The following is a 24,463-nucleotide window of genomic DNA, read 5'->3' on the forward strand; positions in this document are numbered from 1 at the left end:
TTACTGGATTGGGGATAAACTGCACGGCAAGGACTCCCAGCTGTAAGCTCTTGTTCAAGTGTGTGCCCTGAAGGGGACTGTGGAGCTTGCCAAGTGTGATGAGAACAATCTTGGTTTATACGACACCACAGCTATGCCTGGGGCTTTACAGATAAATGCATCAGATGGGTCACGTCACAGCTGAGAAAGTTTTGAGTGTATATAAGAGGATGGAGATGGGGGCAGGTTCCAAAGTCAGGTAGGTCTTTAAAGAAAACCCAGATATGGTAGGTCACTATGGCGCTCTTGAGTTGGGCTTCTCTACACCTAAGCTGGGGAATGAGAAGTCCAACCTTACTGTTAGTTGCATTATAAGTGTAAGCCAAGGGTGCTCACCCCATGGGCCGGATCCAGCCTGCGGAGCCATGTCACCTGGCCTGTGGGACTCCCCATGGGTCTGGAAATTTGTACTGAAGTGTAATGCTGCCACTGCTCCCTGCCACCAAGTTTCCAAGACCCATCCATCTGGATTGGGTCCTGGCCATGTGGCTAGATCAGGCCCTGGCTAGGCCAGGACTGCACTCAGGATTGGCCCCAAGGACTGGATCCAGCCTGTAGAACAACTTGGCACCACTCACCCAGGCTGTGGGCAGAAAAGGTTGGATACCACTAGTGTAGGATAATGCCACTGAGATGGATTTACACAGGTGTAAAGGAGGAACAAATCTAGACTGTACCTGTGCAAAGGTCCCTCAGTTAGCAAAGGCAGCTGTGGAAGTGCAGTGGTCTGAGAAGGCCGCAAAGTGTGAGGAAGAAGGCACGTCCCTGGGCTGGTGCAGGACTAAGCACCCAGGGTGGCAGTGTGCTAGGGCAGGGTGAATGTAATGAGCTGTGGGAAGGCCTAGGGCAAGGGTCTTTGGTTGTGGCTGTGTTGGTGTAAGGACACAGGCAGGCACGGTTCTTTGAGTAGATGTGATATCTTTTATTAGACCAACTGAGTTCACCTGTGTCCACACTGTGGCTGGAGGGCAAGGAGCTGCATGGAGCCAGGTAGCTGAGAGCCATGCCTGTGCAACAGCATGGGGAGAGGAAGAAGCAGTGGCAGGGGAAGTGGTGCTGGGACTGGCCAGGTCCTGAGCTGAGTTGTTCTGGCCCACAGCTCTGAAAAGTTGCCGACTGCTGTTTCAACATATTGAAGAATGCCATGGTATTGATTTATGATTTGGAGTAAAAACAATGCCCAGTGGATAGCAGTCAGACCTTCCCCTGAGCTAAGCAAACAAGACCAACCCCTAATTGGAAATTCCGTCCTGGAGAGCAGAATTGCAGCCACCGCACTGGGACTTTCTTTCATTGTCCTTATTCATGAACTTTTATGCAGTTTATCATCAAAAGTTAATGTTCCTGAACATTTGTGTGTGTGTAAATCAGCTTAACAAGCTTCACAGGTTCTCAGCTGGACTGCTGTGGTACAAAACACTGAATAATGAATGCACGGTCATCCATATATGCAGGCTACAATCCCAATATCAAATGTGATGTGCTAAGTACTTGCTAATTTAGTATTGGCAGCTCCTGCATAACTGAGTGTGGCTGAGTTAGCCACTGCCCTGCCCAGAGTAGGAGTTTAATTATGCTCTCTTTGCAATATAATACTAAATATCTATTACATCCAGGAGAGGTGGGAGCCCCTGAGTCTTGGGGAACACAGGCTGTCTAGAAGGGGGGGTTCTGAATTCCAGCCATGGGTGCACACCCGCTAAGGCAGATCTTCACCTGAGAAATGACAGCTGGACTCCAAGAGCCAGATCCTATTCCACTTCTTAGGTGTCTCAATGCAATCCTATTCTACTCTGCTGTGGAAGACGGTTATAATGCAACGTGTGCATCTATCCTCCCCTTGCTTGTTATCTGATGGCTTAGTTTTAAGACTAAGATGAGCAGAGTGGAATAAGATTATACTTAGGCACCTAAGTCCACTTAGCTGCCTAATAGGTGGAACAGGATCTGGCCCCACACAAATTAAGTTGGCTAAGCATTTATTCTCCATCCGCAAAAAGAACATACGGACCAGGAAAACTGGTTGCATCTGACTGATGCAAAAATGAGCTTTTGTTGTATAAATCACTTTGATGTGTAGCGCTCCAGATAGACTGGGGATAGAAGGATACTTTCTATGGTAGGTAACATGATAATTTGGAATGAGGTTGATCGTATAAAAGAGCATGGGGTTCTACTGCTAATTAAGAAGCAGATCAGTCCCTTTATGCAGGACTGAAAACCAGTCAGCTGCAGGCCTGTGACCCTCAAATTGGTAGCCTGGCCTGGTAACATGACTATTTTTAAGTGATACACTCCAGTTAAGGACTATGAGGTAAGACAGGCTGAGACATTCCAGCACATCATCAAGGAGATAGATAACAACCTTTCCTTACAGAGCCATTTTAAATGTACAAAAGGATTTAAACCCGTGTTGGTCCTCGGTGTTTAGGATGCGTTCAGAAGTTTAGGTATAGCAAGATCAAGGGCAGGGCTTGCAACTCAGGCGATTTGTGACTCAAAATAGCAGGTATTTTATTCAAGCCTATACTGCCAAGGCAGTGGACTTGTATATTGCCAGCTCTGCAGATTTCCAACCCTATCAATTTCAACATGATTTTAAAGAGGGATGTACCAATGTGTTGGTGAGTTTAACAAAGCTGACTTTGGATTTATGCATAACTTACTTACAACTAATGTAAATATTACACCGAGAAGCAAGAAATAGGCAGGGCATAATCTTCAGAATTCTTTGCATAATTATGATGTTGATAACCTGAAAGTCAAGATACAGAACAGGAATTCAAGATGATGACTGAAGCTGATGAGGAAGTATATGGATAGAGAAAGCCAGCTGTGTTACAGAGACAATGAATATATTTCTGGGGAAACATCAGAAGGAAGAAATCTTGCATCACAAAGAACATTATCCAGTTGCCTGATCAAAAGAGGAAGCTAAGAGCTGACAAGAAAACAGATTAAACTGTAAGAAAGAAATACTCCTGGACGACATAAGAAATAGGATAGTTATACTCAAGACAGAAATGAATGATCTGAGTTTAGACTCCAAAAGAGGAGCAGTTTGTATCCTGTGTGAGAAGGTGGTACAGACTGATAGGAAACTGGTCCTTGTCTCTGGAATTTGTTTGTTTAATAGTGTATGGCGTTATAGCTGGGTTTGTGTTTCAGGGATGGGCATAATGCCCCCGGTGACTATGCAACCCTTGCCCTGCTTGAGCTCTAGGATACCCTCCCCTTCTCACTCACCTGCCATGCCTTGCTGTATTTATTTGATTGAAAGGGGGGATGCCTAACAGTCCTAAAGTGAGCACCAGTTCTAACCGCCAACAGGCCTCTCTTGGACCCCAGTGGTCCCAATTCTGCTCCTCTCAGGCTAAGTGGATCCTCCTGACACACCCGTACACCCAGGGACACCTGTAGCCCTAAAGGCTTGTATGTGGCTCAATCCACCCCTTAACACCATACCCATGCCTTGTGGAATTACTGTCTGATCACTTACTCATTGGGGCCTTGGCCTTAGCCTCTGCCCTTTTCCTCTGGCTGCAAGCCTCCAGCTCTGGCCCATGGATTTGTGTCTGGCTATCTCAACTTCAGCCCTGTCAGTTGTTAGTATCTCTGGGCCTCTGGGCCCTGTGTCCTTTGTGCTGAGGCCCTGGCCCCAATTTCACCTTCTTTGGGCACTGAGCCCCTGGCCCAATCCTTCTCTGGCTTGTTCCATCCTTCTCAAGCTGGGTCCCCTGGCCCAATCTCTGCCCTTCCTGGGCTTCAGCCACTGCCTCCAGGCTTCAACCTTCCAGCTAAGCCTGCTTTGTGGCCTGAGTCCCTAGGCTGTGGCAGGGCTCAAGACACTCCTGTGCCCTCGGGCACTATTGGGACCTCTGCCAACCCCTGATAATTCAAAACCCAAACCACCAGTTGTAAACTGTAGTCAAATATGTAAGCACTCTGTCTATACTAAGCATCTAACTTCCTGGATATACACCAAAACTCCTACCCAGCCATGGGCCTTGGTCCACTGCTAACCTTCAGCCCTTCACTTGCTGTCTCCAGGCATAGCATGCCCACACTCTGCCTCTCAGCAACAGGCATCTCGTTGCAGAGCTCTTCCCTTTCAGCAGCCAGGGTCAGACTGACTGCCCTGGCTTTGTTCCTGGCTTATATCTATCCCAGGCCCTGCCCCTTTCCAGTCAGGTGACTCCACAGGGGTGGCCACAGATGCCCCTAATTAGGCTCATTAACAGGTCTCCTTTGTAGCCCACCTGTAGGAGTACCTTCTCTCCCTTGCAGGATTCCAGCCTACAGTCCTGTTGTTCTGTAGTACCAGCTCTGCAGTAAGCACTCATAGTCTCTACTTCCCTGGACCAGTTCTCTTGCAGCTTCTCCCTTACCGTCTTCCCCCACCTGGGGCTTTCCCTGGGCTCCTTCTCCCTTAAAGTATCAGAGAGCCTCTATTATAGGAATACACCTTTGTGAGTAGTTCCAGTTGGTGAAAATGTTCTTGGACTGATGCAAAATCTCTGCACAAGTTTGATGGTATCCATGATTACAGGTCATGAACAGGGTAACATTTGACTTGACAATAGGTGTTAGAGGATCAGATGTTACTGACCTTCTCCAACTCTTTTCAGGAAGAAATCTCAATAAGATGTCTGCCCAAATAGGAAGGTCTTTCAGCACTTCCAAAAAATGCCCAGACTTCCACTCTGGTGGGCCTCAAGATGGAGGGAGTGCTAGAGCTGGGGAGCATTGCCAAGAACCATTTCCCATGCTAAACTAAAACCATTAGCTACAAGACAGATCCTATTGCACCCATTAGGTGGTGAGTGACCTTGGGCACCAGCATGTGATCCTACTCCACCCTGCTCATGTCCCTGAGGAGCTGTTAATTTGTAACACTTCCTCAGCTCAGCTTTAAGGGTAAATCATAAAAATGTACCAAGGAGGAGAAAGATCTATTCACCTTTTGCATTAACTTCTGCTAAGGTCTTAAGCATGATAGAGTAGGATCTTACTTATGCACCAATGTCATTTAGGTGCCAAATAGGTGCAATGAGATGTAGGCCTCAGTTTTTATAGAACATGATGTGAAGGGAGAAGCATGGGGCAAGGAGGAAGTCCCGGGGATCACAATCATACTTTTATTAGACCCATACTTACCACAGGTGACAGAAGAAGTCATTTTTGCAGTGAGTGCTCCTTCTGGATTGGCAGTGAGGGAACCTGAAAAAGTACTTCCAGTCCTGGAGAGGGGCAGCCAAGGAGAGGCAGTAGTGTCCAAGGAGAGAGGACGTTGGAGGACTCTCCAGTTTGCGCTGGTCTGTGGCAATCTGCAGAAGGGCACAAGACAGCAGGCACGAGCGGTCAGAGGACCACCAATGAACATCAGGACCCTCAGAGACAGAATGACAGCTTGGCCCACTGGGGCGAGGACTGGACCTCAGGCCAAAACAGGTACCAAATGAGATGGTTTTAACTGAGGTAGTGAAGCCTGAGCCAATAGCAAGCTGGAACAGTGGAGCCAGCCAGGCATGGATTGAGATTTTAAGTTGATTTACTTCTGAGTCTGTTAATGAATTGATGAAAGGGTATGGATTCTGAATGAACAAAGTGATTTAAGTCCCCTAATGAATTAATGGAAGGGGATGAACCCTGAATGAAGGAATTGATTTAAGTTGTTTGGCCTCTGACACCATTATTGAGTTGATGAAGGGGGATGAACCCAGAACTAATGAATTGACTTAAGAATATGGACTCATGAACTCCACTGAATTAACTGAAGTGCAGCTTTAATTAATTGATTTCAACTTGAGCCAACATGGCAACCTTCAACCAAGGGATTTGAGTGAATTAGTCCAGGGGATCTCAAAAGATGGACTTGAGAGACCCTCTAGGGATTTGAGTTAAGTTGAGCCATTGTCAGTCTCCTAATCAATTAGTTAGAAAGGCCTGACTGAGATCACAGTGCTTTATGAAGGATTGCTCTAATCATTATAAAGCAGGCTATGGATTAGCTGTGAGCTGTTGTTGAGAGTCCTTATGACATCTATGGACCATACCATAACAACTATCTGGATAGGTAGGAAAAAAAATCCAATGTGAGAAAAAAAGGGGATTTTAGTTCAGATCTCATCCCAGTGACTAACAAGATGGGTAACACCCAGGATGTGGTACAGGTGGGATGTAAGGGGAGGCGGAGCCCCATGAAGAAACCCGCTGAGGGACGGGCTCAGACCTTTCAGCTGGTGGAACCAGCTTCCAAGTTTAAAGGAAGATCAAAGATGTGGCAGGTTAGAGAGATAACACTGGAGAGCAGCTGAGGTAGCACTGATCTTCACCCTGATAATGCAATCCAGTAAAACATTGGACAGGAGAGGGCCAAGGCCATATAGCACTTACCACCAACACATGGAGATACCACCAGCTGGCAATGTCTTCCATTGAGTATGGTGCCTGGAGCCAGATACTTACCACCAACTTGGGGCTGGACTCTTCTCACAATTATGCCTGCTTACACCAGAGCTTAATTTTGACCCTAGTGATGAAAGATTTCAGGAGCCAGTTCTAATAGCTCTAGTGATCCACCTCCTTAGAAACTGTAGATTGACTTTTTTCCTTATCCACACATTTCTGCTTCTTGAGGTGGGTGGTTTTAAACAAAAAAACTAACACATTTTAATTTGCTGATGTAATGACCACCACCTTGGCCAGTGCTCAGGAGAGAGAACTGAGGACCTCCAGAACCAAAAGCTTGATCTGCTGTCACTTGAGTACAAGGGGTACGGCTCATTAGGTAGGATTGGGACAAACCGATACCAGCGGTAGTTAGGTGGAGACTGGAACCTATAACACACACTCACCTCACTGGCGAGTTACACTGACAGGAGAAAGAAGGAAGAAAAATGAGGAGTGAATCTTTAAATGTTATGAACCCACATTCATCTGGGGTAAGCAATCAAGGATTCAGACACAATACCCATATCCAACCATCTGATCCAGCTTCAGCATGAAGAACTGATGTAGATGCATCGTTGTCACTGCTGGTCTCAGCCAAAAACTGGAAATGCAGACAGAGATGTAAATGGGGGAAGAGACTGAACACAATCTTAAGAGTGTATTTCAAATTTGGTTCTACAAAGTACTGAAGATTCATGGATTCATTAGCAATGGGTCCTGTCTCGGCCTGTCTGTCCAGGCCCAGGGTGAAAAAAAGGAAGCTAGAGGATCAATCCTGAGATCCAAATACACAGACCCTAGGTATTCAGAATTGAAGCCAGGTCAGACTTGTATGCTTCAGATCCATCTTCATAAAAAGGTTCGGCTCTTCTTAGAGTGATACATTGACTTCAAGTTATCACATTGCTTTGGACCACATTACTGTGTTTAATTTAAAGTCTGAACACAAGGCTATTGAAGTTGATGAAAAACCTCCTATTGACTTCAGTGGGATTTCAATCAGGATATTAGATTGTAAACAGGAACCATTTCTTCTTTGAGGTTTCTAAAATCATAGAATCATATGGAGTTTCTAGTGCTCATAGAGCATTTTCCATGCATCACTTTCAAAAGGCTGAACCATTATCTCTATTTTCTCAATGGAAAGCATTGGTGGCCTGATCTTCAGAGGAGCTCTTGAGGATGTACAGTGCCAGGTCTGAATGTTAGTTTAAAAGCGCCTCTCCCAGTATAATGCAGCAAGTCAGCAGCAAAGCTGGGGACAGAATCCAGGTGTCCCGACTCCCAGTTCTGTTTCTGAGCCTGTGGATCATTTTGGCATCTGCACTGACATCATAAAATTAAATATTAAATGTCAAATATTAATTAAAAATGAAGCATGTAATTTCCTTGTTCTTTATTTACTGACCATTATTTTCCTTGAATGACTTCTTGCTCTTATTTAGTGGAGCAGTATGAAATGGAAAACATGATTACGTGTTTGCTGTTACAATCACAGACCAAGTCTCCCTTGGCTCCTCTTTAAAGATAAATAGCACCAACTTTCACAGCCACAACAGATTCAAGGCTAAAGTGAAAAAAACAAATGTTTTTTTAAATAAACACATAAATTATTTTTGGATACAGGGTTGGAAAAGGAAGGAGACCATTGCACCCAATAGCCCTAGCTCAACTGCTCTTTGATAATCCAGTTTTACAGATGTCCCCAAAATTACCACGTGCTAAAAGTGCTCGATGGTCTGCCACAGTCATTCTACTGGGGCAACAGCAAATGAGTCACCAGACTTTTATTTTATCAGTGAGATCAATGGTTGCTTCTAACTTTGGGAATTTTGAAGCTCTGTCACGTCCTGTAATAGCTACTTACCTGTTTGATAGCAGTCTGCCCCCTTGTGTCAGAGAGGAAATATTACTAGATGGTTCTTGGCAACCTCCTGGTGTCTTGACTGACACCGTCACTTCTCAAAGAAAAGAAACACAAAACTCCATGTCTCTCTATGCTTTGTGCTGGGAAAAAACCTAAGACAGAGAGATCACTGTATTCTCGTACAGAGGAGGAAGTTCATGACTATGTAAAATACCTAAAGTTTTATTGACTTAGGTGTATTTCAGTGGTATTTCACTGGCATTTGTATGATGATCCTCCCACTTTATGCCAAGAATCTGCTGAAGGCAGTGTTGGTGATGGCGTTCTAGGCTTTTCATGTGGGCCCTGTAGGTCACCCATATTTCACAGCTGTAGAGAAGAGTTGGGATTACCAGAGCCTTGTATAGTAGGAGTCGGTTTGAGTCCAGATGTCACGATCATTGAGCACTTGATGATTCAGTCTTTCAAAGGCAGAGCTGGCACTTAAGATCCTGCATTGGATCTCCTTGTCAATGCTGGCCTTTGAGAGATGGCTACCAAGGTATGCAAAGTGTTCACCATTCCCCAGCTCCTGTCCATCAATTAGGATCTTCGCCAGAGGAGGTGGTTGGTCCGAAGCAGGCTGGTAAAGCAACTTTGTTTTTCCAACGTTAAGGGTCAGTTGCAGGCACTGGTATGCTTGAGAGAAGCAGTTATGGGCTGTTTATAGGCCCTCTTCTGTATGTGCAATGACAGCGCAATCATCAGCATACTAAAGTTCCACAATTGAGGCCGAAGTAACTTTGGTTTTGGGACAGAGGCAGGAGAGATTGAAAAGGTTCCCATCCATCCTGTAGTCAGTGTCAATGCCACGTGGTAAATGGTCATGGATGAGCATCTTGATGACTGCAAGAAAGACAGAAAACAGAATTGTTGTGATCACGCAGTCCTGACTGACTTCAGTTCAAATAGTAAAGAACCACTGTATAGGATAGAGGCAGTCTTCTGGTCATGAAGGAGTCTTAGGATGGTGATAAATGTCCCTGGACAGCCAAACTTTGAGAAGATCTTCCATAGAGCCTTACGATTGAGAGTGTCATAGGCTTTGGTCAAATTGATAAAGGCCATATACAGTTCCCAGTGTTGTTCTCAGCATTTTTCCTTGATCTGTCAGGCCACAAAAATCATGTCTATAGTGCCTCTCAATGGCCTGTACCTTCACTGAGACTTGGGAAGGATTTCCTTGGCAAGAGGGAGCAGCTGGTTCAGCAGAATTGATCAAGGATCTTCCCAGCGATGGAGAGGAGGGCAATACTTTGATCGTTTTCACAGTTAGACTTATCTCCTTTTTAAAAATGGTGACAATATTGGTATTCCTTAGGTCAGCAGGAATTTCCTCAGTGCTCCAGATTTTGCAAAAAAGTCTATGGAGCTTGTTGGTCATAGTGTCCCCAGACCTCAGCTGCTATGCCATCAGATCCAGATGCTTTGTTGTTCTTCATTTGTCTTACCACCTGGTGGACTTCTTCAGAGGCTGGTGGACTGGCAAGTGCTTCCCTTACTAGATGCCATGGGATGTATTTGATAGTTTCATCAGTCACCATCGATTCTTAGTTCAGGAGCTTGATGGACTCATCTTTGAGGAGTGTACTGCCATCTTCAAATCTAAGTGGGGTGAGTCCACAAGAGCTTGATCCATACACAGCCTTGACTGCGCTGAAGAAGTTCTGCATTTCACGATTGTCAATAAATTGTTGGATTTCTTTTGCCTTCTCTTCCCACCATTTGTTTTTGATTGCTCAAATCTTCCACTGGGCTTCAGCTTTAAATCATCAAAAATTTCCCAGCTTTTGACTGGATGTAAGTTGGTTTTGCCAATCACAGAAATCTTTGCTTGTCCGATCGAGAAGGGCTTTGATCTCAGCATTGTTTTGGTCAAGTTGGTCCTTATAGCATCGGATGATAACACCAATTGATTTGGTTCAAGCCTCATGGAGTGGCTAAAGCATCTTCCTATGGCTTCCATGACACATGTTCAAGCCTTGCTCTGAACTCATGTCCAAGAGTGCTGCTGATGGACCCAGCTGTATATGGGCACTGGTTATTTGGAGTTAATGGCAGCTGGATGTGACTGTAGCCACATCACTCCCTTGTGCACCTTAACCACGCTAGCCCAATGAGCTGTTATTCTTGGATGAACCCTTGACTTCTGAGTTATACCCAAAGAGAGGGGAAATAAAATATCTGCACACTCAGCGAAGAGTGCTAGTGCTGGAAAAGATAATGGATAACAAACATGTTTTGCTGCTAGGATCCTGGCTAGTAGCTGCCTGGTATTTGCTGTCAGAGTTTTAGGGCCATAGAGACTATGGGCTTGATTCACTCCTTCAGTTACACTCTGGTAAAAGTAGAGTTAGCAGCGGACCAAGCTCATGGAGTAATTAATGCTCCCAGCACTCTTATGAGGTAGCAAATTGCAATTCCATTTTACAGACTGAAAAATGAGATAAGGAGATTAAGGCACTTGCCCAGTTTCCCAAAAGGAATCCCTATGCAGGGCAGGATCACAGCCTAGGGCTTTCTTGTTATATGTTCAGATGATTAAACTCTCTCTCTAAATCTACTTCTGCCCTCCTTTCTTAGTACATGAATGAATCAGACCTGCATGGTAGTCAGAATACAATGTTAAGAAGACTTCCTTTGTTTTCTAACCTGCCTCTTAAACACCCCCATTCTTCAACCTACTCCCTCCCCAAAAACGGAGGGTTTTCATAGAATCATAGAAAATGAGGGTTGGGAGAGACCTCAGGTGGTCGTCTAGTCCAACCCCCTGCTCCAAGCAGGACTATCCTTATTCTTGTTCAAATCTTCTGAAAGGACAAGAACATTTAGTGAGTTAATGAGCCGGAAAGCTGACCTAGACATGGTTTGGTTTATTTCAGAAGAGTAAAATTGTATGAAGGGAATTCTGCCCCGCTTGTTAGCAGTGGGAGCTTTGCTACTGATTTAAATGGGACCAGGATGTCAACTCTAGCATCAGATAGATGTCATTTTCTGCTTTTGCATCAGCATGTTTGTATCTTAAGAGGTTCAGGTTTTACAGAAGAACCGATCTTTGCACAACTAGAGCTGTGATGATTATAATCTTGCAGATTAAAGGCTTTGGGGTGATGAAACAAGTTGTCCTTCCCCTTATACATGTAAGTTAGTACCATATTCTTGGAGTAGAACCCCATGGAAATCCATTAATTCAAGTACTAGTAGGGCAGTACGCGGGAATCAGGATGGTACACTGACCCATACATGTCCAAAGAGACTAGTTGAGAGAGAACGAATGTGCCATTCAGTGGGTATGGCTACACATACAATTCATGTGCACAAATAAACTCCAGAGTATTGCTCTGGAGTGTATTTGTGCGCAGCACATAGAGCCCAGTCAGAGCAGCCAGCCCAGGGTTGCTCCAGCTAGGCTCCACATCCTGTGGAGCAGCTGGTGGGGACATGAGGGTGCTTCAGCACCGGGGCTGCCTACCAGCTACCCCCACACTGAGCCCCAGGTCCCCTGCCAGCCCGGGTTGCTCTGCTCAGGCTCCACGTGCTGTGGAGCAGCTGGCTGAGGCATAAGGGAGCTTCAGCGCTGGGGGCTGCCTACCAGCTAGCCCCACACTGAAGCACCCTGTGCTCCAGCAAGCCAGAGCAGCATCTACATGTGCTGTGCATGAAAAAACTGCATCAGGGTATTTACAAATCCTACCCTGCTGCGGGGTTTATTAGTTTCACGAGCCTTAAAAGGGGTGCACGTGTAGATGCTGAGACTTTTACTGCACAGTTAGTTAGTCAACTGTGCAGTAAATGTCTCATGTAGATGTGCCCAGTATGAATAATTTTGGTAGAATGGAGCCCTCTCTGTGTATTTATTCCATATCAAATGGCAGCACATTCACCAGACTTAGAGCAAATAATAGCTCTTTCACTGCCAGTGGTCAAAAGGCAAAACCAGTTCAGCCCACAGATTCACAATAAACAGGGGATTTACTGGCAGGAGGTAAGAAGTAATAGCTACTTCCTCAAATGCCTGGTTTTCTAATGCAGTTTTTGCTACACGGGATTAAAGGCTTCAGTTTACTCTGGTGAGTCAGATTCCAGCCTGCTATATACCTGGTTTACGGGACAAATAAGGCACAACTCTAAACAAGGACTATTACAGAAGGCATCTTGTAAAGGGAATCCAAATGAACTGATTCTGTTCTCTCCTCCTGGCTCCAGTGAACAAGGTGATGGATACAGACATCACCAGCACCTCTGCCCTACCAGCAAGAGTGGTTCAAAAGAGTTGATTTAAAAATTCTGATTTTTTTTAATGGTTCTAACAATTGTGTGTTCTTTTTTCCTCCCTATTTTGCAGCCAAAAAGAAACGAAGGAGGACACTTTCTAGTACTCCCCCACAACTCTTTGCAGGGCAGATGGCTTTACTCAACTCATTTCTTTGCTTGAAAAGCTTTATGCTTGCATCTGACAACAAACAGTCAGCCCTGCATCTGGCACATCAGATAAGAGCAGAATTTGCTCAGTTGCAAAACACATTGCAGGTCCTAATTTTTTGCCTGGTACTTACATTATAACAAATAATGGTTATGTGCAGAACATCTTTTGACCCCACTGTCTGCTGTGTACTGCAATGTGCTCTATCTAATGGCATGATAATTAGCACCAGAAAGGGTGGAGGGGTACCTGTTGCCACAGGCTGCTGTTGGAAGCACTGAAATTGCTGGGAGCCAGTTTTGTGGCTGCTGCTACCACAGTGCTGGTAGCAGTTGAGATAGGTTAAGCTGCATGAAATAGAAGCATTTCCTAAGTGATGTTACTAAACCATGCTGCTAACCAAGAAGCAAATTAGTAAAATACAGTAGAAAAGAGCTACCTCTATCAAATCAGTTGCAACAAATAACTCTGGAAATTGTAAAGCCAGCAAGTAGCTTTTTGATCTGGACTTCTGTCCGATACAGGCAACCAGTTTTCACCCAGTGATTCCTTCACTATGACCAACAAGCTGGGGTGGTACAAGACAATTTCTGATAGTAAGACATTCAGTCTGAATACGAGATTCCTCAGCTAATTCTTTCCTTAGTTAGCAGTAAAAATCTTTTACCAAGACGCCAGTGAAATTGTCACAAGTGGGCATCTATGAGTTAACCAAGGTGAAAGGAGGAAGGACTCACTTCTCTCTGTTTTCTTTTGTCAGTGGCATTGGTTGCGTTCAGTCCATGTTTTGAAGGGTTTTTTGCCCTCAGACCTAGAGATGTATTTGTAGAGTTTGAATTCCGAAACAGAAGAAAGCCTCCCGGGGTATATGAAACCACAGTGTCAATTCAGGCTTTGTTCACAGTCCAATTAATTTAGATGTAAAATGACGCATTGCAAATTTAAACAAGTGCATAAACAATACCTAAAAGCCTCTCTCTGCCAGTAAACCAGTAAGTAAATCTATTGACTGGCAGGCTATGAAATATAGCCAGGAAATTGGGGAGCGAGGGAACAGTGCTGAGAAATGAATCAGTGTGCTCTTATGAGGACGGCCTCTTTTAATAAGAATGGGAAGCGGTCAGGTGGACCCTTTCCAATTACTTTACCACATATAAAAAGTCCAGTTTGGCTCAGGAACAGGCTTTAGGTCTTTCCTTTGGAGTTGCTCATCTGTTTTCTTTTGCCCTCGTCTGTTGTTTATGTAAAGAGGATCTCTGCTCTGAATGTAACCTTGTAATGCTGGCACTGTATTTATTGCCTCTTAAGAGCTTCAGAATCAAATCTGCTCCGATTACAAGTTCCAATAATTCGGTATCTAATTTCCAGTCCTGCAAATTCACCTTGGCATTCTGAAATCGCCCTTTGGGACTCTCAATAAAAGATCAGCTTTATCTGCATGTCTGCATATTATATGAATAGTAATAAACGTTGGCCCAAATCCAACTCCGCCCTTTGCTACCTACACGGTAATCTGGGCCACTTAAAGGAGTTCAGATCCCACTCCCACGTGAAGGTAGGTAAGTCACAGAACAAAGGAGCCCCCCCCCCCACATCTAGCCCAATAGCCTAGGTTGCACACAAGTGTTCACTGCACCCAGTCTAGGATCATGCAGCTTGCTTTAAGCCATGTGGTTATAGACTGGAAGCAGTGTGTACGCTACAGTCATTTGCTGGTGGCAGGAGCCATGCAGGGAACCTGGTGTAAGCCACTGAGGTGGGGAGAGGAGATGGGTGGGCAGGATCAGGGGGACTGGTGGGTCCGTGGGGGAATTGGCAGGCCTAGGGGGGATTGACAGGATCAGGTGGACTGCCAGGTCTGCAGGGTGGGTTGGTGGGTCCACAGGGGTGGGGGAGTCAGGGGGCTAAAAATAGTTTAGGCATGGGCAGGGGGATTGGAAGAGTCCATCTGGGGCTGGGATGAGCAGCTGGGCTTTCCCAGCCCTGGGGCTGCACTCCAAGGCATGTAGGCATTCAATAGATCAGGTTAACCTGCTCCTGATCTAAGGTAGTCCACCAATTCAGATTGAACCTGCCATTTTTGGCCCAGTTTTTAGCCCCCCAAATGTCTACACAGATGGGCATTTAAATTGACCTAACCCCAGTTAAGGTACCCCTAGTGGTTAAGATACTTGCCCAGCGAGTGGATCTCCAGGAAGACGCTTATGCATTGATCCTACACTTCCCACTTCCCAGCAAAGTATCCAAGCCACCAAGCTCTGGGCTGAACATCATCAAGAGCATCTTCTACCTCTCTTGCTCGACCCAGGCCACTGGGCAGACAAAAAGGGAAACTATTTGGGCCCAGCAGGATTGTGACTGAGAGGTAGCATGGCTCAATAAGATGAGCACTACCCCAGAAGAGAGGGAGCTCTCAGTTCTGGCCAAGGGGACACAGCTATATCACTGCTGTCGAACTATTTTAAAATACCACTGGGGGCAGGAGCAGTGCACAGAGCCAAGGGCTCCTTCCCTTCATAAGCAGTGCCTATCTGATTGAGTCACATACTTTTTTATTATAATGGTCAAGTGACTAGAGCCCTCACCTAGCAAATGGGATTATAAACCATCCTCAGCCTGAGAGGATTCACATTCCCATCTCCCAGTAGAGTGATCAAATCAGACTAGAAAATAATTGGGAGTTAGGTAGTCAGGTACCTTCTGGTCCTTCTTTTGAAGCCGGCTCACCATGCAGCATGACCCTGTAGACCAGAGGTTGGGGCACTTAGCTAAGACAGGGCACTTTGGGATTCTGCTCTTTGGATTGCTTATACATTTTACATGAGACCATCACTGGATGAAACAAAGAAATAATCCTAAGAGCAGTCTTGCAGAAGTAGAAGGTAAGTCCCATGATCTCCCCATCAATTACAGGATCATGGGAAAGTAGGGCTGGAAGGGACCTCGCTAGGTTATCTAGTCCAGCCCCTGCTCAAGACAGGATCATCCACAACTAAACCATTCCAGGCAAGCATCTGTCCAACTTTCTCCTGAAAACATCCAAGGAATCCAGACTTCCAGGATCATTTGAGTCTGTGATATTTCAGTGCATTCAGACTCTGGCAAAAAGGTGGCATCCATTCATCCTGATACTTGTTTTAACCACGTGGAGGCTTATGCGGAGCCAGTTTTATGAATATTGTATAGACAGAGGAGGCCCTCTAGTGGTGCAAAGGGTCTACGGTAGAAAAAACGACAAGTAGATCAACATTTGTAGGTCTCTGCTGCTAGCAAGATTGTACTAAACTCTGGCTACTTTCTTGCCTGGTCATACTGGTGACGGACACATCACATTTACCAAGAAGTGTGTTACATGCCTCATCCTTGCATCCTATAACTCAAGAGTGGGTGTCTCTTGCTAAAAAAGCTCAAGCAGATATTAGACTTGGTGAAAGAATCAGTAAGTGAAATCCTCTAGCCCTATCTTACCAGGGAGTAAGATGGACCTTCATGGTTATCCATTCTGGCCTTGGAAATGTATCATTTAAATCTGGTTCTGGAGCACATTCAGCTAGCACAGGTGCATGGATATAGTCACCTACTGCGGACAAGCATGACATCCATTCTTGCTCATCAGTTGTGTCTTTTATCGGGCAGGTTCCTTGTGGGAATCCGTGCACTCAACCCCTGCAGTAATTATGCAGCACCCACCCTTCCTCTTAGGTCCTACATAGCATCTCCAGACACTGTCCAGGAGCTGCTGCAGTATCCTTATTAACAAGCTAAGGAAATACAGACTAGATGAAAATATAGTAACATGGATAAATAACTAGTTGGATCATCTTGTTCAACGAGTAAGAATCAATGGTTCAATGCCTAACTGGTAAGAGGATCAACTCTGTCCTGGGTCCAATGATGTCTAATATCTTCATTAATGATTCAGATGATGGAACTGAGTGCACACTTAGAAAACGTCCAGATGACGCCAAATTGGGTGGAGTTGTAGACACTCAGGAGGGCAGAGCTAGAAACCAAATGGACCCGAATAGACTGAAGAAATGGTCCACAATCAAGTAGATGAAATTCAACAAGGACAAATGCAAAGTCCTGCATTTGGGATAGAATAATTGCATGCATAAAAAGAGACTGGGGAATGATTGGTTTGGCTGATGTACTGCAGAGGAGCACCTGGGGGGTCCAATAGACATAAGCTGAATATAAGCCAACAATGTGCTTACTACAAAAAAAGAAATTAACAGCATACTGGGTTGTTTTAACAGGAGTGCCACTGGAATCTGCCGCTCTAATCAGCACCAGTGAGGCTCCACTTGGAGTATTGTGTCCAGTTTTGAGCCCCACACTTCAACAAAGATGCGGTTAAATTGAAAAGAGTCCAGGAGAGAGCAATACAAATCATTAGATGCCTGGGAAGCAGGACTTATGAGAAAAGGCTGAAAGGAATTAGAGTTATTTAGTCTGGAGATAATAAAACTGAGGGAAGATTTAATCATAATCTTCAAACACCTGAACAGCAACTGTAGCGAGAATGAAGATAGACTATTCCCTGTAGCTGTGGGGGGCAGGACTAGGAGCAATGGCCTCAAGTTGCATCAGAAGAAATGTAGGTTGGATATTAGGGGAAAAAAAACATTGATTATAAGGGTGGAAAAGCTTTGGAACAGACTTCCTAGTCCAGCCCTGGAATTTCTATTCCTGGAAATTTTCAAGAGCAGGTTGGAGAGACACTTGGCTGGGATGGTTTATCATAGAAAATGAGGGTTGCAAGGGACCTCAGGAGGTCACATCTAGTCCAACCCCCTGCTCAAAGGAGGACTGTTCCCAAGTAGGTCATCGTAGACAAGGCTTTGTCGAGCCAGGCCTTGAAAACCTGTAAGGATGGAGCTTCCTCCACCTCTTTGGGTAACCTGTTCCAGGGCTTTACTACCCTCCAAGTGAGAAAATTCTTCCTAATATCTAACCTCACCTTTCCTCGCTGCAACTTGAGCCCATTGCTCCTTGTTCTGTCATCTGCCCCCACTGAGAGCAGTCCAGCTCCATCCTCTTTCCAACCTCCCTCCAGGTAGTTAAAGGCTGCTATTAAATCTCCTCTCAGTCTTCTCTTCTCCAGACTAAATAAGCCCAGTTGCCTCAGCCTCTCTTCATAAGTCAGGTCCCCCAGCCCCTGAACCATTTCTGTTGCCCTCCACTGGACTCTCTCCAATTTGTCCACATTCATCCTACAACCCTTAACTAACCTCCCCCTCTAGCCATGGGCAATAACCAGTGCTTCAAAGGCAGGAAAATAAAAATCTTGCATTTTGGCAAGTGTAGTGAGATGGCACTGGTGTACATAAGAGTATCATCATGCTTGCCAGCACAGAATATATTCTGAATATCAGTTGCAAAAAGCAGATTCAACAACAAAAAGCTTAACCTTAGTGTAAGAGCCCCATGCCCGACTCACCTGCCTGCGGTGGCGCAGATGGCCAGGTCATGTGTGCGAGCTGGCATCGTGCGGACTGGAAGTGCACTACCGATTGGCCTGGAGCCCCAGGGCAACAGGCCAAAAACATGTTGAAGATAGGGGTGGGGAGGAATGGCAGCCAGGACCCCAGAAGCAGGTCTGGCCGTTCTCGCCCCCGGCAGAGCACCTGGGGAAGAGCCGGACGCTCTCCAGCTGTGGGAGAAATCAAGGAGGTGCTGCACATGTGCCCAACAGGTAGGGGTGGCACCATTATGTTTCCTTCTGATTATGATAATTTCATATTTCACAGCAGGATGGAGTGATGAAATATTCTCCCGGGCAAGGAATTTCTCTTACGTTGAGGCAACTTTGAGCTCTGTGAACGTGCAGTTTTAGCTGGAACAATACAGGAGCCAGGGTGTCAGCTTGCAGGTTTCCAGGTGGTGAATTTGCTTCCTTCTTGTAAAACTATGAAGTTTTCATTGAAAAAATGGCTAACGTTTGATATCTTCCACATCCTCCTGTGAAATATAAAATGTCATAACCAATAGGAAACATAATTCAACATCCTGCTTGACACCAGGCAACATGAAGGTAAGTAGACTGTTCTAACTTTTATCTGAGCCTAATTTGCACAAAATGAACTATTCTAACCAGGAGATCTTACAACATCCTGTGAATATGAATTTGGGTCCCTCTCTTCCTCCATCATCAGCAAACTCCAAGCCTCTATTTTATAGAAGTGCTGGTATTAGTCCCTATGGGCATGGATTTGTATTTTGTACTATGATATTCCATGCTCCTCTCTTGCTTCATGAGATTATCTCATTGCCCCTCTGTAGCAATCTGATCCTCTAATACGGTGGTGCTCAACCTTTAGGCCCTGAGGCCCAAATGCATGGTGCAAGGCTGTGCTGCGGGCTGGATCAGACGCCACACCCCAGGATTGGGCTCACACACTTGGGTACAAACTGCACTCACTCCACCTGGTCCCTAAGGTTGCAAACTCTGAATCTATTCTGGGAGGTTTCCAGAACGCCAGTGTACCCACAACACAATGCAAACATGCCCATGTACTTGCATATATCAGTTATGGATTATGGTGTGTAGACTTGACATCAGGAAGGCAAATGCACATTACTATTACATTTTAAAACGCCACTGGACTACTGTATAAAAAGGATTTAAAATTTAATATTTATTTTAATGAATACCCTATTGTTTATCTCCTGGGTGAATCTCAGCAGCCTCCTGGAGATTTGTATCTAATTCTTGGAGACTCCATGGCAATCCTGGAGGGCTGGCAACCCTACTGATCCCAAATGTCAGGGCCAGGATCCCATGCCACCTCTGCTGGGCTCGGGGTGCTGGGGTTGGGCCCTGAGACCCTGCATCACTTCTGCCCAGCCCTGGACACAGGGATTACACTCCAGGTCCCTGCCCTGCCCCTGCCTGGCCCTGTGCTCAAGCCATGTGCCACCCTGTGTACCACACCTAGCACACAGGGCCACAGCGCACAGGATTCCCCATGGACTTGTGCGGAGGTCCATGGGGTAGAGCTGGCCCATAGGGCAAGGGTGGGGCACCCCTGCTTTAATACATGGCACTCGCTTTCACTCTCCTTTGCAGAAAAACACAACCAGGACATAGAGATTTAGCAGCAGGTATAGCATATTGTGTGCGGGGTGGTGTGAATCTTATTCACCACTGCCTGCTTGGGCTCTTGGGCTGCTCTGGGCTGACTTCTGGCAGAACCTGTTGGACTAACTCTTGTTGAAGCAAGTTTGAACCAAGGGGACGGGTCAAGATGTGGAATGGAAATAAAATCAGAACCTGGGTCCAAATCAACTGGAGTTGGGCAACATCAGCATAACTACATCAGTCAGGACGTACCAATCCCTTTCACAGAGCTGTTTACCTTTGTAATCCTGACCTAGATGAGGAGGGACAGGGAATAAAATTCACTCCTTCCCAAATGGTCCTACAGATCTCATCTCTATGATAGTCATTAGCTCTATTATTGTGATGGGTTCGACTAAACCTTGGACCAGAACAAATCCCAGTCCATATATAGTGTCTCTTCCTAACATGAATATATAGCCTCACTCGGGGAACACAATAGCATCATTGCATCAGTGCATGAAGGCAGGACTGCACTGGGGGATGGTAATACAGGGGGATCAACTGTAGCTGGACCAGCCATGATTTTTGTGTCCCACCCTCAAATCAGTGCCCCAGGACAGGTGCCAGGTCACCTGGTTTTAGTTATGCTGCTAGTGTGGAAAACAGAAATCCTGCGTTAGGAAAGATCTTCAGATTTGACTTCATTCCCAATAGCCAAGAAAGCAAACACACGCAAAGAGAATTAAAAATCTCCACGAAGGAAAATTCTGGGGAGACGGTTGTTTCAGATGGGTCCAGCCATGTCACGGTGATAAAAATGGAGGGGCTTAAATGTAATTTGAATATAAAAATGATTTTGTAACAGACCAACATTGAAAAGGGGGGCATGAATTGAAAATTTAAAAAAATGCATTTAAACATGAAAACCCAGTTCAGCAGGGAAAATGGAAATGGTTCACTCTGAAAATGTCTAAACAGAATGATTCATCATTGTCTGGACTCCCTGCCATCCCACCTCCTGATTTCTTCCTAAACAAAATCCCAGCGGGTGCATGTACCTGTGCCCCTGACTGTGCAGTTGTTACTGTGCAGTCATTTAGTACTTGCTTTAGCAAGTCACAATTGTCTGTGCAGTAATTGCCGTTACTGTGTAGCTTCAGCGGCACACGGGTCATTTCTGACCCTACTGCACAGTTGCTCGTTGCTACTGTGCAGTAATGTTGGCATCACAGTTCGTGTCCAACAACACCGTGTCGCTGAGCGTCTCGTGTAGCTGCGCCCAGTGATGCTGACCTGAGTTTGCAACGTATTGCCGTCCAGCATGAACAGCCTGTTATGGGAGACTCTGATTCTGTCTAAATGTCTCAAGCCAGATCTGCCAAGGAGGTCAGAAGAAGGTTTTTCAAATGCTGAAATAAGACAAAAACACAGAAACCTCTTTTCCTGGAGTGCCATTTAACGCTGTGATCCTCTCCCCAGAGAAGCGCCAGGCTTAAAACTGGACTGGAGAATATTCAACAGGGAATAATCCTGCACTAAGAGCTGAGGAAAGGGGAAGTGAATCCAGGTACCGACCCAAATATTTTTAGCTCTGTGAAAGTACCTGGTGCTATGAATGCTGGGGTATAGGTTATAGCCATGTTGGTCTATGGATATAGGCAGACGCTTCCTCAGCCTGACGAAGGGTATTTACACCCGAAAGCTTGCAAAGAAAAATTTGGCCAACCATTTGAGTTGGTCTATTACAAGATATCGGATTTACCCAAAGACCTGTGTCTGCTTTGGTGCTATGAATGAAATTGAAGTCAAGCCCTTCAGGAACCCACCAGGTAGTTTCATAGCGCCCATTTCAACTGCAACGTATATGCAAATATTAAAGCCCAGGACACATAAATAGCGCTGAAACCGGTCTTTTGTCTCCGCTTGTTTTCTTCCTCTTGCACTTGCTATCCCGTGTTAGCCGCCAGAGGGCAATAACTCTTTGAAAGATGGTGGGAAGATAAACGGCAGTGAAGCTGAAGCTGATCTGTTGTTTACCAAACTGCAGCAAAGAAACCAAGGGAAGGCATCTCTGCAGTCGCTGTCTGGGAACCGGCTGTACATACGTGAACATCTCTCCTGGCCGCATGATCGTCAAGGTAAAATGGGGCTGAGGGGACCTGTCCAGAAAGATGGGGAGAAAGTGTGATCCATCCCAATGTCTCCCTCAAAAACCCCTGAAATAATATTCAGACCTCTAAATGCAGGCAATGCATCTTTCATTGACTCACCAGTAGCTGATTTGCAAGCCAAAATCACTGCGTGTGGCACAGTCAAACACAGCACCTCTCTGACACACAAACCATGCTTTTATTTAAGTGTGCCCAGGCTATTCCCTTGTTATCTGCTGTAGGAAAAGAGGAGCTTCCTTCTCCCAGACCAGCACCTGGCATGGCCTTTTATATCAATACCAAGGGGACATAACGTATTGCCAGACCAGAGCACAGGGGTAGAAATACCTCCACAAGGTACATGGCCGCAGGGACTCAGGAGCACAGTCATGAAGGCCTTTAAATGGTTCTTGAGTGACTCAGTTTTGGGATGTCTTAACTCAAAGTGCTTTAAAAAAACCCAGGGTGCTTGTACATGTGATGCCATTACCAAAAAAAAAAAATTATCAAGGCTCACATTTGCGAGAGCCCGGCAGGACAAATTATGCTGAGGGGAAACCAGCACGGGTTCATGGCGGGCAGATCCTGCCTGACCAATCTAGTCTCTTTTTATGACCAGGTTATGAAACGCCTGGACACAGGAGGAGGGGTGGATGTCGTATACTTAGACTTCAGGAAGGCCTTCGATACGGTATCCCACCCCATACTGGTGAACAAGTTAAGAGGCTGTGACTTGGATGACTACACAGTCCGGTGGGTGGCGAATCGGATAGACGGTTGCACCCAGAGAGTCGTGGTGGATGGGTCGGTTTTGACCCGGAAGGGTGTGGGCAGCGGGGTCCCGCAGGGCTTGGTCCTGGGACCGATACTCTTTAATGTCTTCATCAGCGACTTGGACGAGGGAGTGAAGTGTACTCTGTCCAAGTTTGCAGATGACACAAAGCTATGGGGAGAAGTGGACACGCCGGAGGGCAGGGAACAGCTGCAGGCAGACCTGGATAGGTTGGACAAGTGGGCAGAAAACAACAGAATGCAGCTCAACAAGGAGAAATGCAAAGTGCTGCACCTAGGGAGGAAAAATGTCCAGCACACCTACAGCCTAGGGAATGACCTGCCTGGTGGCACGGAAGTGGAAAGGGATCTTGGAGTCCTAGTGGACTCCAAGATGAACATGAGTTGGCAGTGTGACGAAGCCATCAGACAAGCTAATGGCACTTTATCGTGCATCAGCAGATGCATGACGAATAGGTCCAAGGAGGTGATACTTCCCCTCTATCGGGCACTGGTCAGACCGCAGTTGGAGTACTGTGTGCAATTCTGGGCACCGCACTTCAAGAGGGATGCGGATAACCTGGAGAGGGTCCACAGAAGGGCCACTCGTATGGTTAAGGGCTTGCAGACCAAGCCCTATGAGGAGAGACTAGAGAACCTGGACCTTTTCAGCCTCCGCAAGAGAAGGTTGAGAGGCGACCTTGTGGCTGCCTTTAAGTTCATCACGGGGGCACAGAAGGGAATTGGTGAGGTTTTATTCACCAAGGTGCCCCCGGGGGTTACAAGAAACAATGGCCACAAGCTAGCAGAGAGCAGATTTAGATTGGACATTAGGAAGAACTTCTTCACAGTTCGAGTGGCCAAGGTCTGGAACGGGCTCCCAAGGGAGGTGGTGCTCTCCCCTACCCTGGGGGTCTTCAAGAGGAGGTTAGACGAGTATCTAGCTGGGGTCATCTAGACCCAGCACTCTTTCCTGCTTATGCAGGGGGTCGGATTCGATGATCTATTGAGGTCCCTTCCGACTCTAACATCTATGAATCTATGTATATGTGATGAAAATGGCACTTTGTGGGGCTTAATGGCATCACACTATACATGTGCAGGAGTTTGGGGGGGAAGTGTTAAATAAGTTTGCATCATTGCAAACTAAACTACATCCTGGTGCAGTTTAGTTGGCTGGCTGCTGGTGGGCCAGGTGCTGCCCCAACTCAGGGTCAGGGAAGAGTTGGATCAAGCCAGGTGCTGCCTTTGAGCTGGGGCAGCATCTGGCCCACTAGCAGCCCACCCAGGCAACCCCGGGGTTGCTGCTGCCATGGAGGGAAGGACTGGGATCCCCTGCAGCTCAGCAGCCACTTGGCCCGCCGGTAGCTGACCCCCTGGCTGTAGGCAGTCTCCACCAAAAAGAAAAAAGGATCGGGCCCTTCACCATAACAGTGCTGGAAACCCCTAAATTGAAATGATGGGTTTCAATTCAAAACTCAGCATTTCACTTTAGGGGGCATGGAGTGCAACCCTAAGGACTAAATCCCCCTCACGTGTACAAGCACCCCCAGCTTTCAGATGATGCTGCAGGCCCGCCGCCGAAAAATCAAGAGTCTCAGCTCGGGTGCCTAAACAACGTATTCACAGTCCTGTGTCACACTAGGAAAACTTTG

This window comes from Alligator mississippiensis, chromosome 1 (genome assembly GCF_030867095.1).
Source record: "Alligator mississippiensis isolate rAllMis1 chromosome 1, rAllMis1, whole genome shotgun sequence".
Classification (NCBI taxonomy): Eukaryota; Metazoa; Chordata; order Crocodylia; family Alligatoridae; genus Alligator; species Alligator mississippiensis.